This window comes from Arachis ipaensis, chromosome B5, assembly GCF_059453495.1.
Source record: "Arachis ipaensis isolate K30076 ecotype BB chromosome B5, ASM5945349v1, whole genome shotgun sequence".
NCBI lineage: Eukaryota > Viridiplantae > Streptophyta > Magnoliopsida > Fabales > Fabaceae > Arachis > Arachis ipaensis.
Window position 1 is genome coordinate 129,992,675 of NC_142440.1, and position 16,434 is coordinate 130,009,108.

At 37.5% G+C, this 16,434-nt stretch overlaps 1 non-coding gene across 1 annotated transcript; it reads right to left on the minus strand.

Annotated features, from left to right (window-relative positions):
• Positions 1 to 1,228: 1,228 nt before the first annotated feature.
• On the minus strand, positions 1,229 to 1,332 carry LOC148565776 (small nucleolar RNA R71). Its single transcript, XR_015884431.1, has one exon. It is a non-coding gene; the product is annotated as a small nucleolar RNA R71 (small nucleolar RNA).
• Between the last annotated feature and the right edge of the window lie 15,102 nt (positions 1,333 to 16,434).

The window sequence follows — 16,434 nt, forward strand, 5'->3', positions numbered from 1 at the left end:
TCTAGTCTGATTGAATTTTGTTATCACCTTGGAAAAGTTAGTTACTGGAATTGAGCTTGAAACTTCTTATCATAATTCTTTAAGTTTTTAAAGCTAGTTTTGATAAGTGACATAAAATTAACTTGGGTTAATCCTTAAGAATTATGTGGCTTTGAATCAGAAACTGTGCTTAACCTCTTATCATAATTAATTGATCAAGAAATTGACAATTTTTTAGGTTAAGAGAAATTGAATAACCAAAGAATTGAGGTTTGATTAATTACGGTTTGCCATGGATACATCTTTGCATGATCAAGGTAGATGGTAAAAAGCATCTTTCCTGAAGTCTAAACATCTCCAAAGTCTTAACATTTGTATTCATATTGTTTTTTTATAATTATTCATAACTGCTCTCTTTTAATTCTCTATTTTGATACTGGATCCTATCAACCAAAGTTTTTGATCTGTCTACTTAGAGTAGTCAATTAACTATTGCTTGCCCAATCTATTAATCTTCGTGAGAATGATATCTACTCACCGTGGTATTAGTTGATACGATTTGATGCACTTGCCGAATTTTGGAAAATCTCCATCAAGTTTTGGTGCTGTTGCTAGAGATTAATAGAGACTGACAACAAACCAGTTGATTAATCCTCTAAATTAGACCTTTTTTGTTTTTACCTCACTTGGAATTTCCTTCACTCTGACGTTGAAAATTCCAATTTTTCTTATTTTGTGTGTGTTATATACAGAGCAATAAGGATAAGGAGTCTCTTTAGTTTGATCCTGAAATAGAGCTAACTCTCTGGCGGTTGAGAAAGAAAATAGAAACCAGAGGATTGTGAAAGAAGTGGAAGGCATGACAGCAGAAGCAAACAATTCTAGAAGAACTTTGGGTGAGTACATTATACCCACTTCTGATAGTTACAGCAGTAGCATTGTAAGGTCTAATGTGGAGGCAAACAACTTTGAATTGAAGCCCGCACTCATTCAATTAGTGCAACAAAACCAATTCGAAAGTAGTCCTCAAGAAGACCCTAACTTGCACATATCTGGCTTCCTATTGATATGTGACACTGGCAAGAGCAATGGAGTTTCTTTTGAAGCCATCAAGATAAAGCTATTTTCATTCTCTGTGAAAGACAGAGCCAAGCAGTGGCTCCAAACTCAACCACTGAAAAGTATTTTAACGTGGAAAGATTTGGTTAACAAGTTCTTAACCAATTTTTTTCTACCACAGAAGCTGACAAAGTTGAGACATGGCATTTAAACTTTCACTTAAAAGAATGGAGAGTCCCTTTATAAAGTTTGGGAGAGATACAAGGAGATGTTGAAAAAGTGTCCTAATGACATGCATGTTCCCTGACTAGATGTAGCTCCAAACTTTCTATGACGGAGTCATTCATGCCTCTAGGACGTTACTAGACTCATCAGCAGGAAGCCCTTATATAGGAAGACAACTAAAGAGCATTGAAGCTAATTGAAATAGTGGCTAATAACCAGTACGTGTATTCATTCGAAAGAACAATATAGAAAGGAGTGATGGAGTTTAATACACTGGACATTTTACTCGTTTAGAACAAGGTTCTGGCTTAGCAAATCAATGCACTCGCTAAACAAGTGGGAAACATGCAAGTTTCAGTAGTAAGAATATAAGACATTATATGTGACATATGTGGAAGAGCCCATCAAAGTAACGGGTGTCTAATGCTTAAGATGATCAACCCTCTGTTGAACAATGGACAATTTATCTAGACCATCACACCATGATCCATTCTCCAAAACATACAACCCTGGATGGAGGAATTATCCTAACTTTGGATGGAAAAACCAAAGAGTAAGGAAAAACAACTTCAACACATCTTACCAACAAACACCTCCTGTACAATCCCAAAATCCTCAAAAGCCCTCCCCTCTTGAGATTGTAATGGAGAAACTTTCTCAAGCCACATCCAATTTTATTAAATAAATCTCAAGCTTCATACAAGAAACTAGAGCCAATTTCAAGAACCAAAAGTCCTCCATCAGAAATTTAGAAGTACAAATGGGCCAACTTGCTAAGCAACTAGCTGAGAAATCCACAAATACTTTCTCAAGTGACACCATTTCAAATCCAAGAGAAGAGTACAAAGCCATAAATCTGAGAAATAAAAAAGTGGTAAGTAAAGAAACCACAAGCGGAAAGGAGCAAAGTGAAGATGCCCCTGAAGAAGACAAAAAGCAAGAAGATAAAGCCTTTGTACCTTCATCCCAAGCTCAAAAAAAAAAAAAAAGGACAAAACCAAAGGCATAAGCACCTAAAATTTCATTCTCTCAAAGGCTATAAAAGGAGACTAAGGACAAATAATTTTCTAAGTTCTTGAAAGTGTTTCAGAAGCTACAAATCAACATCCGTTTCACTGAAGCCTTGGAACAAATGCTACTCTATGCCAAGTTTATGAATGAGCTAATGTCCAATAAGAGAACTTGGAAGGAAGATGAAACAGTGATCCTCACTAAAGAATGCAGTGCCATTGAACTTCACTAAAGAATGCAATGCTATCATTCAAAAGAAGTTGCCACAAAAATTGAAAGATCTTGGGAGTTTTCAAATTCCTTGCATAATTAGAAATATCACCATTGAGAAAGCTCTCTGTGACTTGAAAGCAAGCATCAACTTAATGCCTTTATCTTTGATGAAGAATATGCAAATTGAGGAGGTAAAGCCCATAAGAATCTCCCTACAATTGGCCGACAGATCACTCAAATTTTCACATGGAGTAGTAGAGAATTTATTGGTCAAGATAGAAAAGTTCATATTTCTTGCAAACTTTATGATTCTTGATATGGAAAAAGATGTCAATGCTTCTATAATTTTGGAAAGACCATTTTTTGCTACTGAAAGGACACTTATTGATGTTTAAAAAGGAGAGCTAACTTTGAGAGTGCATGATGAGTAAATGGTCTTTAATGTAATCAAAGCCATACAATACCCAAATAACACTGAGGATTGTATGAAGGTAAACATAATTGATCCCCTAGTGCAAGAGGTTCTTGAAGAATAGCCCCTTGATACTGCTTTGGAGGTATCTTCACTCCTCTGCATGGAGGAAGAAGAAGTGATAAAAGAGGATAAGGTAATGCATGTTCTACTATTTGAGAAGGAAAAAGATACCGAACCACCCAAATTGGAACTAAAATCCTTGCCACCAACTCTAAAGTATGCCTTCTTTGGGACAAAAAAAACATATCCTAGAATAATAAGTGCTTCCTTGAGCAAAATAAAAGATGAAGAATTGCCAAAGGTGCTGAGAAACCATAAAACCACCCTAGGGTGGACCATCAGGGATCTTAAAGGGATAAGTCTCACCATGTTTATGAAAAAAATCTTGCTTAAAGAAGACTTTAAACCTATAGTGCAAGCACAGAGGAGATTCAATCCGGTAATGAAGGAAGTGGTCCAAAAGAAGGTCATGAAGCTTTGGGATGTAGAGATTATTGTTGGGAAAATCTCAACCAAGGTTCAAAACAAGAACTTGTCTAACAGCGGAAGCACCAGAAATAATTTTCCCACAACCTGTGCGATTAAATAGGCAATACCAAAGATACTCCAAGCAACAATTATAATGGCAGAAATTAAATAATCAGACACCAGAATTTTAACGTGGGAAAACCCCCAAAAGAGGGACAAAAAATCCATGGGACCTAGTCCAGAAAATCTTCCACTATCAGAATAATGGGTACACAAACAGTCTTCCTAGTGACACTAGGGCATCTCAACAATCAACAAAATACATCATCAAAACTGATGGAATCAACATAAACCCTCCACAAAGTGGGTATCTCAAATCAGGTAAAAGAGAAGGCAATACAACAAATAAGTTATATCCTAATGTTCATCTCTAAACCAGGAATAACATACTAAAATTTCATAAGAAATGGAGCAAGTTTACCAAGTCAATGTGATCAATGTTGGTTTGCCCTTTTCCCCCAAGTTCTTCTTCTCCAACGCCAAAAACCCTTGCTGTTTCTTTTCTTTTCATTCAAAAAAATGAACGAAGCCTTCGTGCTTCCTGTCTCTCTCTCTCCATTTTGTTTTCCGTTATTTCCTTTTTTTTGTTTTAATATGTGTGGGTCCCACTTGAGGTTGGGGACCCACCAACAAATCTCCCCCTCACCAACTCAAGTGGGGATAGGTTGCTCCACCAAGCCCGCCTTCTCTTTGCAGGAATCAAACTTCACTGCAGGTAAACTCTTAGTCATCATATCTGAACCATTATCATCAGTATGGATCTTCTCAAGTGCATATGACTTCATCTCAAGCGCTTGACGTATCCAATGATACCTCACCTCTATGTGCTTCGATCTGGAATGAAATGTCAGATTCTTGCTGAGATGGATAGCACTCTGACTGTCACAAAACAACACAAACTTCTCTTGATTGATGCCTAACTCTTGTAGAAATTTCTTCATCCACAAGAGTTCCTTAGAAGCTTCAACAACAGCAATGTATTCTGCCTCTGTAGTAGACAAAGCAACACATTTCTGAAGTCGAGATTGCCATGACACAGCTCCCCCTGCAAAAGTCATCATATAACCAGAAGTAGACTTCCTTGAATCAAGATCCCCAGCCATATCCGCATCTGTGTAACCATCCAACACAGGTTGGCCACTCCCAAAGCATAAACAAACTCTGGAAGTACCATTAAGGTATCTGAGAATCCACTTCACTGCTTGCCAGTGTTCCTTGCCATGATTAGAGAGAAACCGACTAACAACTCTAACGACATGAGCAATATCCAGCCTGGTGCAAACCATAGCATACATCAAATTGCCAACTGCAGATGCATATGGAATCTTCTTCATTTCCGCTTTCTCTTTCTCACTTGTAGGACATTGCTACGAACTCAGCTTGAAATGACTAGCAAGTGGAGTACTAACAGGTTTGGAATTACTCATGCTAAACCTCTCTAAAACCTTCTCAATATACTTCTGCTGTGACAACCACAGTTTCCCATTCTTCCTGTCACGAGTGATACTCATGCCAAGAATTTTCTTTGCAGGACCCAAATCCTTCATAGCAAAGGATCTGTTCAAGTCTTTCTTAAGACTTTCAATCTTCTTAGTGTCATGACCAACAATCAACATGTCATCAACATAAAGCAAGAGAATTATAAAATCACCATCAGAGAATTTCTTAACATAGACACAATGATCAGAAGAAGTCTTACTATACCCATGACCTTCCATGAAGGAATCAAACTTCGTGTACCACTGCCTTGGCGCTTACTTCAACCCATATAAGCTCTTCTTCAACTTGCATACAAGATGCTCCTTTCCTTTAACCTCGAAACCCTCTGGTTGCTCCATATAGATTTCTTTATCTATGTCACTGTGAAGGAATGCAGTCTTCACATCAAGCTGCTCAACCTCTAAATTCAAGCTAGCCGCCAATCCAAGCACAACTCGAATAGAGGACATCTTCACAACTGGAAAGAAAATCTCCTCAAAATCAATACCTTTCTTTTGCTCAAAGCCTTTCACAACCAATCGAGCTTTGTACCTTGGCCGTGAGACATTTTCATCCGCTTTCAACTTGAACACCCATTATTCTTGAATGCTCTTTTACCCTTCGGCAACTTCACCAATTCAAAAGTATGATTCTCATGCAAGGATTTCATTTCTTCTTGCATGGCCTTCAACCAATCTTCCTTATGCTCATCAGACATAGCTTCCTGGTAGCTCTCTGGCTCCCCAGTCTCAGTGTTCGTCACATACTCATGAGGAGAGTATTTCTGAGAAGGATGACGCTCTCTAGTAGATCTTCTCAATTCAGGCTCAACTGGTGGTTCAGGTGGAACTTCAACATCTGGCACCTCAGGTTGAGGTGTAGGTTCATCATGCAAATCATCACCATCATTATCAACTTGTATATCTCCCCCATCAACAGGAGGTCTAGTGGAAGGACCAGGTTCATCATCAACAGAACGTCTAACAGTTACTGTTGGCTTATCTTTCTTCTCGAGATCTTCAATAGTTTGGTCTTCAAGAAAAATCACATCTCGGCTTCTAATTATCTTCTTGCTCACCGGATCCCATAATTTGTAACCAAAGTCTTCGTGACCATAACCCATGAAGATACACTGCTTTGACTTTCCATCAAGTTTAGACCTTTCATCTCTTGGAATGTGAACAAAAGCCCTACAGCCAAACACTCTCAAGTGACTATAGGAGACATCTTTCCCTCTCCAAACTTTCTCTGGAACATCACCATTAAGTGGAACTGAAGGAGAAAGGTTGATCAAATCTACTGCAGTCCTCATCGCTTCACCCCAAAAGGATTTAGGCAACTTTGCATGAGAGAGCATACACCTGACTCTATCATTGATAGTGCGATTCATTCTCTCAGCAACTCCATTATGTTGAGGAGTCTTAGGAACCGTCTTCTCAAGCTTGATTCCATGTTCTTTACAATAATCTTCAAACGGACCCCTGTATTCACCACCATTATCTGCTCGAACACATTTCAATTTCCTTCCTGTTTCTCTTTCAACACTTGTATGAAAGTGTTTGAAGATTCCGAGCACCTGGTCTTTAGATTTCAAAACAAAAGCCCACACTTTTCGAGAATAATCATCAATAAAAGTAACAAAATATGATGCACCACCTAGTGTCTTAGCATCCATAGTGCAAACATCAGTGTGAACTAAATCTAGAACATGTGATCTCCTATGAGGTCCAGAATTATGAAATGATACTCTAGCATGCTTTCCAACAAAACAATGAGTGCAAGTATTTAAAGTTGTACCTTTTACTGGAAGTGAGTGCTTCTTGGCCAAGATGCTTAGTCCTTTCTCGCTCAAGTGACCAAGACGTATATGCCACAAATCAGAAGATGAATCATCAGCTACATTCACATCTTCTTTGCACAACTTTGCTTGCAACCGGTAGAGAGTAGAGAGACTATTGTCTTCTCTAGCAACAATGAGAGCCCCTTTGGTAATCTTACATTTTCCAATACCAAAGGAAGTGCAATACCCCTCTTGATCCAATGCCTTCATTGAAATGAGATTGAACCGCATATCTGGCGCATGCCTAACATTCTTCAACTGCAACTTGCATCCCATATTAGTTTCAAGCCACATATCACCCATACCAATGATATCACACACTCCTTTATCTCCTAATTTGATCTTGCCAAAATTTCCAGCAGTATAGGAAGTGAAAATTTCACGCCTCGGAGTGACATGACATGAGGCACCAGAGTCCATAATCCAAGTGGAATCATCACAGACAAGATTCACATAATTTTCATCATATGTGATAAGAACATCTTCATAAACAATAGCAGCAGTTTCTTTATCACTATCTTTACCTTTGTCTTCGTTTCTTCCCTTTGATTGTTCTCTTTTCAAGAATCTACAATACCTCTTGATATGCCCCGGCTTGCCACAATGGTGACAAATAAACTCTTTTCTTGGCTTGTACTTTCCTCTTGACTTGCTTCAACTCTCTGACCTGTCAGAACTGTGAGGTTTTCTACTTTGACTTCTCCCCCGTGACTCTAAAACAAGTGCTTCTAACTGGGAGGAGGCATTAGTCAAACCTCGCTCTCTTCTTCTGGCTTCTTCATTCAACATGCTCTCTTTAACCATTGCTAACGTCAACTTTCCTTTTGGAGCTGAGTTAGTCAGTGTTACAACCAGAACTTCCCAACTATCAGGCAAAGAGCTCAACAACAACAAGGCTTGCAACTCATCATTCAAAGTGATTTCATTATTTGTCAGTTGGTTCACTGTCTCCTGAAAAATGCTCAAATGCTCCGGCATTGATTTACCTTCAACATACTTCATATTGACAAGCTTCCTAATCAAGAATGCTTTGTTTTGCACATTCTTTCTCTCATATAACTCTTTCAATTTCTTCCACATCTTTTCAGCATTCGTTTCGGTGTCAACATGTGGATACACACTAAGATCAAGCCATTGCCTAATCAAAGCAACTGCCTTCCGATTCAGCTTCTTCCATTCAGCATCGGATTTAGTACCTTTGGATTTATCTCCCTCCACAGGATCATACAAGTCCTTACTATACAGCATATCTTCCATGAGGGTCTTCCAAATTGAATAATTTTGGGAATTCAATTTGATCATATTCGGTCCATGAGTATTTTCCTCCATTTAATCAGCACAGAGATAAACAACCAAAGCTCTAGATACCACTTTGTTGGGAAAATCTCAACCAAGGTTCAAAATAAGAACCTGTCTAACAACGGAAGCACCAGAAATAATTTTCCCACAACCTGTGCGATTAAATAGGCAATACCAAAGATACTCCAAGCAACAATTATAATGGCAGAAATTAAATAATCAGACACCAGAATTTTAACGTGGGAAAACCCCCAAAAGAGGGACAAAAAACCCATGGGACCTAGTCCAGAAAATCTTCCACTATCAGAATAATGGGTACACAAACAGTCTTCCTAGTGACACTAGGGCATCTCAACAATCAACAAAATACATCATCAAAACTGATGGAATCAACATAAACCCTCCATAAAGTGGGTATCTCAAATCAGGCAAAAGAGAAGGCAATACAACAAATAAGTTATATCCTAATGTTCATCTCTACACCAGGAATAACATACTAAAATTTCATAAGAAATGGAGCAAGTTTACTAAGTCAACGTGATCAAGGTTGGCTTGCCCTTTTCCCCCAAATTCTTCTTCTCCAACGCCGAAAACCCTTGCTGTTTCTTTTCTTTTCATTCAAAAAAATGAACGAAGCCTTCGTGCTTCCTGTCTCTCTCTCTCCATTTTGTTTTCCTTTATTTCCTTTTTTTTTTGTTTTAATATGTGTGGGTCCCACTTGAGGTTGGGGACCCACCAACAATTATAAACCCTATTTTTAATATTCTTTGGGTGAGTCCGATGCAAGTTGTACCCAAGAAATGAAGGGTCACAGTAGTTGCTAATAAGAAGAATGAGCTCACCCCAACAAGAACCGTCGCTGGATGGAGGATGTGCATTAATTATAGGAAGCTCAACACTACCACAAGAAATGATCACTTCCCTTTGCCATTCATTGACCAAATACTAGAGAGATTGGCTGGGCATGCTTTTTACTGCTTCTTAGATGGATATTTTGGATATAATCAAATTGATGTTGATCCAGTAGATCAAGAAAATACTGCATTCACTTGTTTCTTTGGTGTTTTTGCCTATTGCCGAGTGCCTTTTGGTTTGTACAATGCCCCCTGCTATTTTTTAAGGGTGTATGCCTTCTATTTTCTTTGATATAATTGAAAAATTTATTGAAGTATTCATGGATGATTTTTTTTGTATTTGGTAACTTTTTTTACACTTTTTTACACCATCTAGCCTTAGTTCCTTGTTTTAAATTAGAAAAAGTGTCATTTTATGGTAACATAAGGCATTGTTCTTGGTCACTTAATCTCTAACAAAGGCATAGAAGTTGCTAAAACTAAGGTAGAAGTGATTGAAAAATTACTACCTCCAATAAATGTAAAAGCAATCAGAAGTTTCTTAGGACATGCTGACTTTTATAGAAAATTCATAAAAGATTTTTCAAAATTGCAAAATCATTGAGCAATTTCCTATTTACTGATGTATCTTTTGATTTTGACAAAGAATGCTTGCATGCCTTTGAAACTCTCAGAACCAAACTTGTCTCTGCACCAATTATTGCTCCACCTAATTGGTCTATATCTTTTGAACTAATGTGTGATGCAAGTGACTTTGTCATAGGTGTTGTTTTGGGACAAAGGAAGCACAAGTTGTTTCATGTATTTACTATGCAAGTCATGTCTTGAATGATGTGCAAAAGAATTACACAACAACTGAAAATGAGCTTCTAGTTGTAGTATTTGCTTTTAATAAATTTAGGTTTTATCTAATTAGTTCAAAAGTTATTGTCTACATTGATCATTCTGTTCTTAAATTTTTTTTCGTCCAAATAGGATACCAAGCCAAGATTGATACGGTGGATGTTCCTCCTCCGAATGTTTGATATTGAGATTTGGGATAGGAAGCGCTCAGAAAATTAAGTTTCACTTATAAAGGATTGAATGTGAAGACATTCAAATACCCCTTCTACCTGTTAAGGAAGGCTTTCTGATGAACAACTCTTTGCTATATACATGACACCATGGTTTGCTGATATGACCAATTATAAAGTTGGAGAAATTAGCAACTTTTAATTTTCTTTTTTATTTAGCATTTTTATGTTTCCTTTATAAGTGTAACATGCAAGAGGAATTGGGCACTTGGCTAGCGTGCCATGCATCATCATAGGCGTGCCATGCCCTCGTTATTCATCTTTGAGGGCCATTTTTACTTAGTCTAGCGTGCCACACTAAATTTGGTGTTGCATGTCACACCCCCTCGATGTATGAACACTAGTTTTTTCTTTATTTCTTTTATTTTGTTGTTTTATTTGCTCATGCATGCATGCATTATCATATACAATTTATAATCATCATTTACATACACTTTTCTCTGCAGTTTATGATCACCATGTTTTCACAGGTTCATATGCTTTCACTATTATTCACACACATGCACAAGTCACTTTAGCATGCATAGGTCACTCATGAAGCACACACTCATCAAAGCACCTCTCTTCTTGTCCAATGCATGCTCATGCACAATCTTTCACATGCATACATATCTTTATCACATGCATTGGTCACCATTACTTCACCTCCTTACATATTTTGTCCTTAGCCTTCTTACATGCACACTACACGATCCTCACTATCAATCTCCACCACAATTCACCAGCCCACCTCATGATAAATACAAGTCACTTCCATTCACTCATCACTCACTAGTACTCTTTACTATCCTTCACACACCCGTAGCCCTTTTTTATCACTTGCTCTCACCTTTTTGCTTGAAAAAAAAATAAATTTTTAAAGTTTGGTGTTGTAAGTACTATCATTTTTTACATAATAGGCCCTAAACATGCAACATCATCATCCAAAAAAAGAAAGAGAAAGAAACGTGCTATCACTAAATATGATGAAGGAAGGTTCTGATCCAAATTTTATGAAAATCAATTCTGGGGTTGGATGATTAATAAGAAAATTATCTCAGAAGTGTTATTCTAATTCGAGGCTGAGGAACATAAACATATTCTAGCATAAATAAAAAGAAAAAAGTGGAGTTGGTGCGGATTTTGAAAACCACAAACTAACCGGCAAGTACACTGGGTCGTACCAAGTAATACCTCAGGTGAATGAGGATCGATCCCACGAGGATTAATGGATTAAGTAACAATAGTTGAGTGATTAAGCTAGTCAGCAAGCAAAAAGGAATGTTTTGAGTTCCAATTATCATCAAACAGAAATTAGAGAATTTAAGGAAGCAAACAGTAAACGGGTTGTAAGAATTATATAGAAGAATAGTTAAGATTTTGGAGATATTTACTTTTTCAAATTAACAATTCTTACCAAATACTTTAATCATGCAAGATTCAATTTATGACAAACTCTAATTGATTAAACCCTAATAATTTAGTAATTTAATCTCCTCTAATCTAATCAACCGCCAATTCCTTGGTGACTTAAATTAGATTAAAGGGCTAAGTCCAATTCTAGTTTATTAGCCACATAAACCCTAAGTACCCAAAAATAAGATGATTATATATCACGTATCACGTTAAGTCAGGGTAATTAGAGAATTATGAGAAATTACGTTCAAGCAGTTATTCAAGTGAGTTAACTTTTTCAAGATTCAATAAGAATTCAAGTAGAAAGAGAGTTATCTTTCAATATACTCTAATTCCTAGGGTGAAGACGAAAGAAATCCTTGAATTTAAATCAGTGCATTAATTAAAAGTAGAATGACAATAATATTAATCCATCAAAATAAACAGAGTTCCTAACCTTAATAGAGGAGGTTTAGTTGCTCTTGATTCAGAAAAAAACTTTTAAGTAATAATTAGTTGGTTAATTAGCGTAAAGATACAATGTTAAAAGTTAAATTTATTTAAATAAATAAATAAAATTTAGTAACAACGTGACACAAAACCACAATTTAAAATTTTTTTCATTTAGCTTTCATAATGAGACTAATTTTCTCTATATGAAAAAATATTGGTCTTTTTGTTAAAAATAGAATTATTTGGTATAATTACATGTGGGTGGATTTTGCAGGTAGAAAGTCAACACGTATAATGCGTGTTAGACACATGTTGGCAATACACAAGGTACGTATTAGACATGTTTGGCAACACATAAGGTGCGTGTTAGACACGTGTCATCATTTTGACAACACGAAGAAACATATTAGACACCTTTTTTACTCTTCCACAATACTGTAATACACTTCAAATATTAATATTCAATCAAAACACCATCTTCATCTTCATATTAAAAATAATCTCTCTTATAATGATTCCAACTCTCGGGATGGGCTGGTGAGGCAGATAACCGAGGAAGAGGCAACAGGACTGGAGTTGATGCCAACTGCTGAAGAAATAAAGAATGTAGTGTGGGATTGTGAGTCAACAAAAGCACCAGGGTGTGACGGGTATAATATGAACTTCATTAAGAAGTATTGGGACGAAGTTTGGAAGGAATTCATTGAAGCAGTGTTGGGGTTCTTCTGGTCCGCTAGGCTACCTAGGGATTCGAATGTTACTTGGGTGGCATTGACATCGAAGTTTGTTGGAGCTACTGAAATAAAAGATCTTCGGCCAATTAGTATGGTGGGTTGTGTGTATAAGGTCATATTTAAGGTGTTGGTTCGGAGGATGCAGCATGTAATGCCAGGCTTAGTAGGCAAGACTCGGAGTGCTTTTGTGCAAGGCAGAAAAATTCATGATGGAGCTTTGATAGCCTGTGAAACTGTGCAGTGGGTTAAGTCAAGAAAAAAGGAGCTCAGTGATAATTAAATTGGATTTTCAAAAAGCTTATGATAGGAAAAATGGAGTTTTGTGGATATAGTTTTGCAGAAGATGAGTTTTGGCCAAAGATGGCGGGGGTGGATTAAGGAGTGTGTATGCTCTGCGTCTATGTCGGTGCTTATAAATGGGTCCCCATCTAAACCTTTCAAAATGGAAAGGGGCCTACGACAAGGAGATCCTTTGTCGCCCTTTCTGTTTGTGCTAGTTGTTCATGTCCTTCATAGAATGATTGGGGAGGCGGTGAGGAATGGGCGCATCTCTCCACTGTTGGTTGGATGGGATAACATTGAGCTGTCGCACTTACAGTTTGCGGATGATACTATACTTTTCTGTCCTCTAAAGGAAGAGACTATCAGGAATTACAAGCGTCTAGTGCGCTGCTTTGAGATGATGTCTGGGTTGCGTATTAATTTTGAGAAATCCAGTTTCATCCCAGTTAATTGTGAATAGCGTTGGACGCGGCATATGTGCCATTTGTTGGGATGCAAGGAAGCCTCTCAACTAGTCCGATACCTAGGCATCTCTCTAGGAGCTAATCTGAGATTAGTTAAGACGTGGAAACCAGTGATTGATAAGGTGGAAGGAAAGTTGAGTTTGTGGAAGGCCAAGACCTTCAATAAAGCGGGTAAGCTAGTTCTCATTAAAGCTATTCTCAATAGCCTGCCTATATACTATCTCAACTTGTACAAGATGCCGAAGGCTATAGCGGAGAAGTTGATCTCACTACAAAGACGGTTCTTGTGGAGTAATGAGGATGGGAAGGTTGGGATGCCATTAGTGAGATGGAACTATGGGAGGTAGTGATGGCTCCTAGAAAGGCGAGTGGATTGGGAGTGGGAGATGCAGTGATCAGGAATACAGCTCTTCTGTTTAAGTGGTGGTGGAGGTTTTTGAAGGAAGATTGCCCCTTGTGGAAGAGAGTTGTATGCTCTTGTCATAGCATGAATCCTTCTGAAATGCTGTGTGGCCAGCCTGTCCCCACAAGAGGGGGTCCTTGGAAGGATATTTGTCAGCTTCAAATTAGGGAGCCATAAATCAGAGAGAAAATGATCAGAGGCTTATGATAAACCCATATTTTATGATATATTTTGTACTTAATCTGAGTGATTTATTCAATCATTCACCCACTTATTCATATTAATTGTATGGTTTTACATTCCCTTCCTTATTATGTGATGTATGTGAAAAACATGTTTCCTATGCTTAAAAATAATTATTTTGATTTCCCTTTATTTCCATTCGATGCCGTGATTCATGTGTTGAGTAGTTTCAGATCTTCTAAGGCAGGAATGACTTAAAGGATGGAAAGGAAACATACAAAAATGGAAGAAAAGCACAAAACAGAGTTTTTGAAGAAACTGGCAGCCACGCGATCGCATGGGCGACGCAATCGCATGGGCGACGCGACCGCATGCCAGCGCAAAAAGGCATTGACGCGGTCGAATGAATGACGCGACCGCGTGACAAGGAAAACTCCAAATGACGCGACCGCGTGACCCACGCGGACGCGTGACAGAGGCCACGCACCAGAAATTGCAGAAAACGCTCATAGCGAATTCTGAAGCCCTTTTTGGCCCAAATCCAAGTCCAGAAGGCATAGACCAGAGGTTATGAAGTGGGGGAACGCATCCATTCAAGGAGAGTCTCCACTTTAGTTAGTTTTCATGATTTAGATTTAGTTTTAAAAGGGAGATTCTCTTCTCTCTCTCCTCTCCTTAGGATTAGGATTTAGATTTAGGATTTTATTCGCTTTCAGGATTATCTCTTTATCAGGTTCAATATTCCCTTTTATTTACTTTTGTAATTTAATTTATGAATTCTTCCATGTTACAGATTACTCTTTTGAATTAATGTTATTTAAGGTATTTCAGTTTAATATTGCTTTCTTTTATTTACATTATTGTTATTCCCATCTGAAGATATTTTTATTCCAGTAGATTTACTTTTCTCCTTTTTGGTCTTGGTTAAGATAGAAAGTGTGTAATTGTTTAAGTATGGGAAACCTATTGGGAACATGGATGAAAAAAAAAAAAAACAAAAGGTAGAAAAGTTGAAAAGAATAAAATTGTTCAAATAAAAAAATTTGGGAAGCATGCTCATGTAAAATCACATAATTGAATTACCATGTGCATTAAAAAAAACAAAAAAAAGTGTTATTTTTCAGTAGTTGAATAAAGGGGACACAAAAGAATTCCCCAAATGTGAAATCAAGCAATGCACATGGGATAAAAATAATAAACATTGAAACATGAGCATGTAACATCAAAAGTGGAAGAAAAAAAAGTGGGAACATAGGTAAAGAAGCGTTGCTTTACAAAGTATGTATGTTAGGTGAGATTTTAGACTAATTAAGGATTCATTTATTAGCTCACTTAGCCTTATACATATACCCTTACCTTTACCTTGGCCCCATTACAACCTTAACTAAAGACCTCATGATTTTTGGTATGTCTCTATTCTATAATTGTTGATTGGTTAGATGAAGAACAAAGTTATAGAAAGTAAGAATAAAAAGAAGAATAGAGTGATTAACCCAATAAACACTGAGTGACTAGAAAGTAAACACAAAATCCAGTGAGGGTTCAATAGCTCATTAACATATGTCTATGCTTGAATTATTAATTGTCTAGCAAGTTTATAAAATATTTTTCTCTCCCATTTCAATTGTAAAGGTATTTTATCAACTATCTAAGGTTTGGCTATATATATATGACTCCTTGAGAATGTGAATTAATTCAACTACATGCAAGCTTTATATTCAAGTGAATAAAAATTTAGAATTACATGATGCATCTAGGTAGTTGCATTTAGATTAGATTGCATTGCATGTCATTCCACCACTTTAACCTAACATTACTCTTGGACTTAGCATGAGGACATGCTATTGTTTAAGTGTGGGGAGGTTGATAAACCCATATTTTATGATATATTTTGTACTTAATCTGAGTGATTTATTCAATCCTTCACCCACTTATTCATATTAATTGCATGGTTTTACTTTCGCTTCCTTATTATGTGATGTATGTGAAAAACATGTTTCCTATGCTTAAAAATAATTATTTTGATTTCCCTTTATTTCCATTCGATGCCGTGATTCGTGTGTTGAGTAGTTTCAGATCTTCTAAGGCAGGAATGACTTAAAGGATGGAAAGGAAACATACAAAAATGGAAGGAAAGCACAAAACAGAGGTTTTTGAAGAAACTGGCAGCCACGCGATCGCATGGGCGACGCGACCGCATGCCAGCGCGAAAAGGCATTGACGCGGCCGCATGACTGACACGACTGCGCGCCTCGAGCGAAACACATATGACGCGGTCGCATGAATGACGCGACTGCGTGACAAGGAAAACTCCAAATGACGCGACCGCGTGACCCATGCGGACGCGTGACAGAGGCCACGCACCAAAAATTGCAGAAAATGCTCATAGCGAATTCTGAAGCTCTTTTTGGCCCAAATCCAAGTCCAGAAGGCATAGACCAGAGGTTATGAAGTGGAGGAACGCATCCATTCAAGGAGAGTCTCCACTTTAGTTAGTTTTCATGAT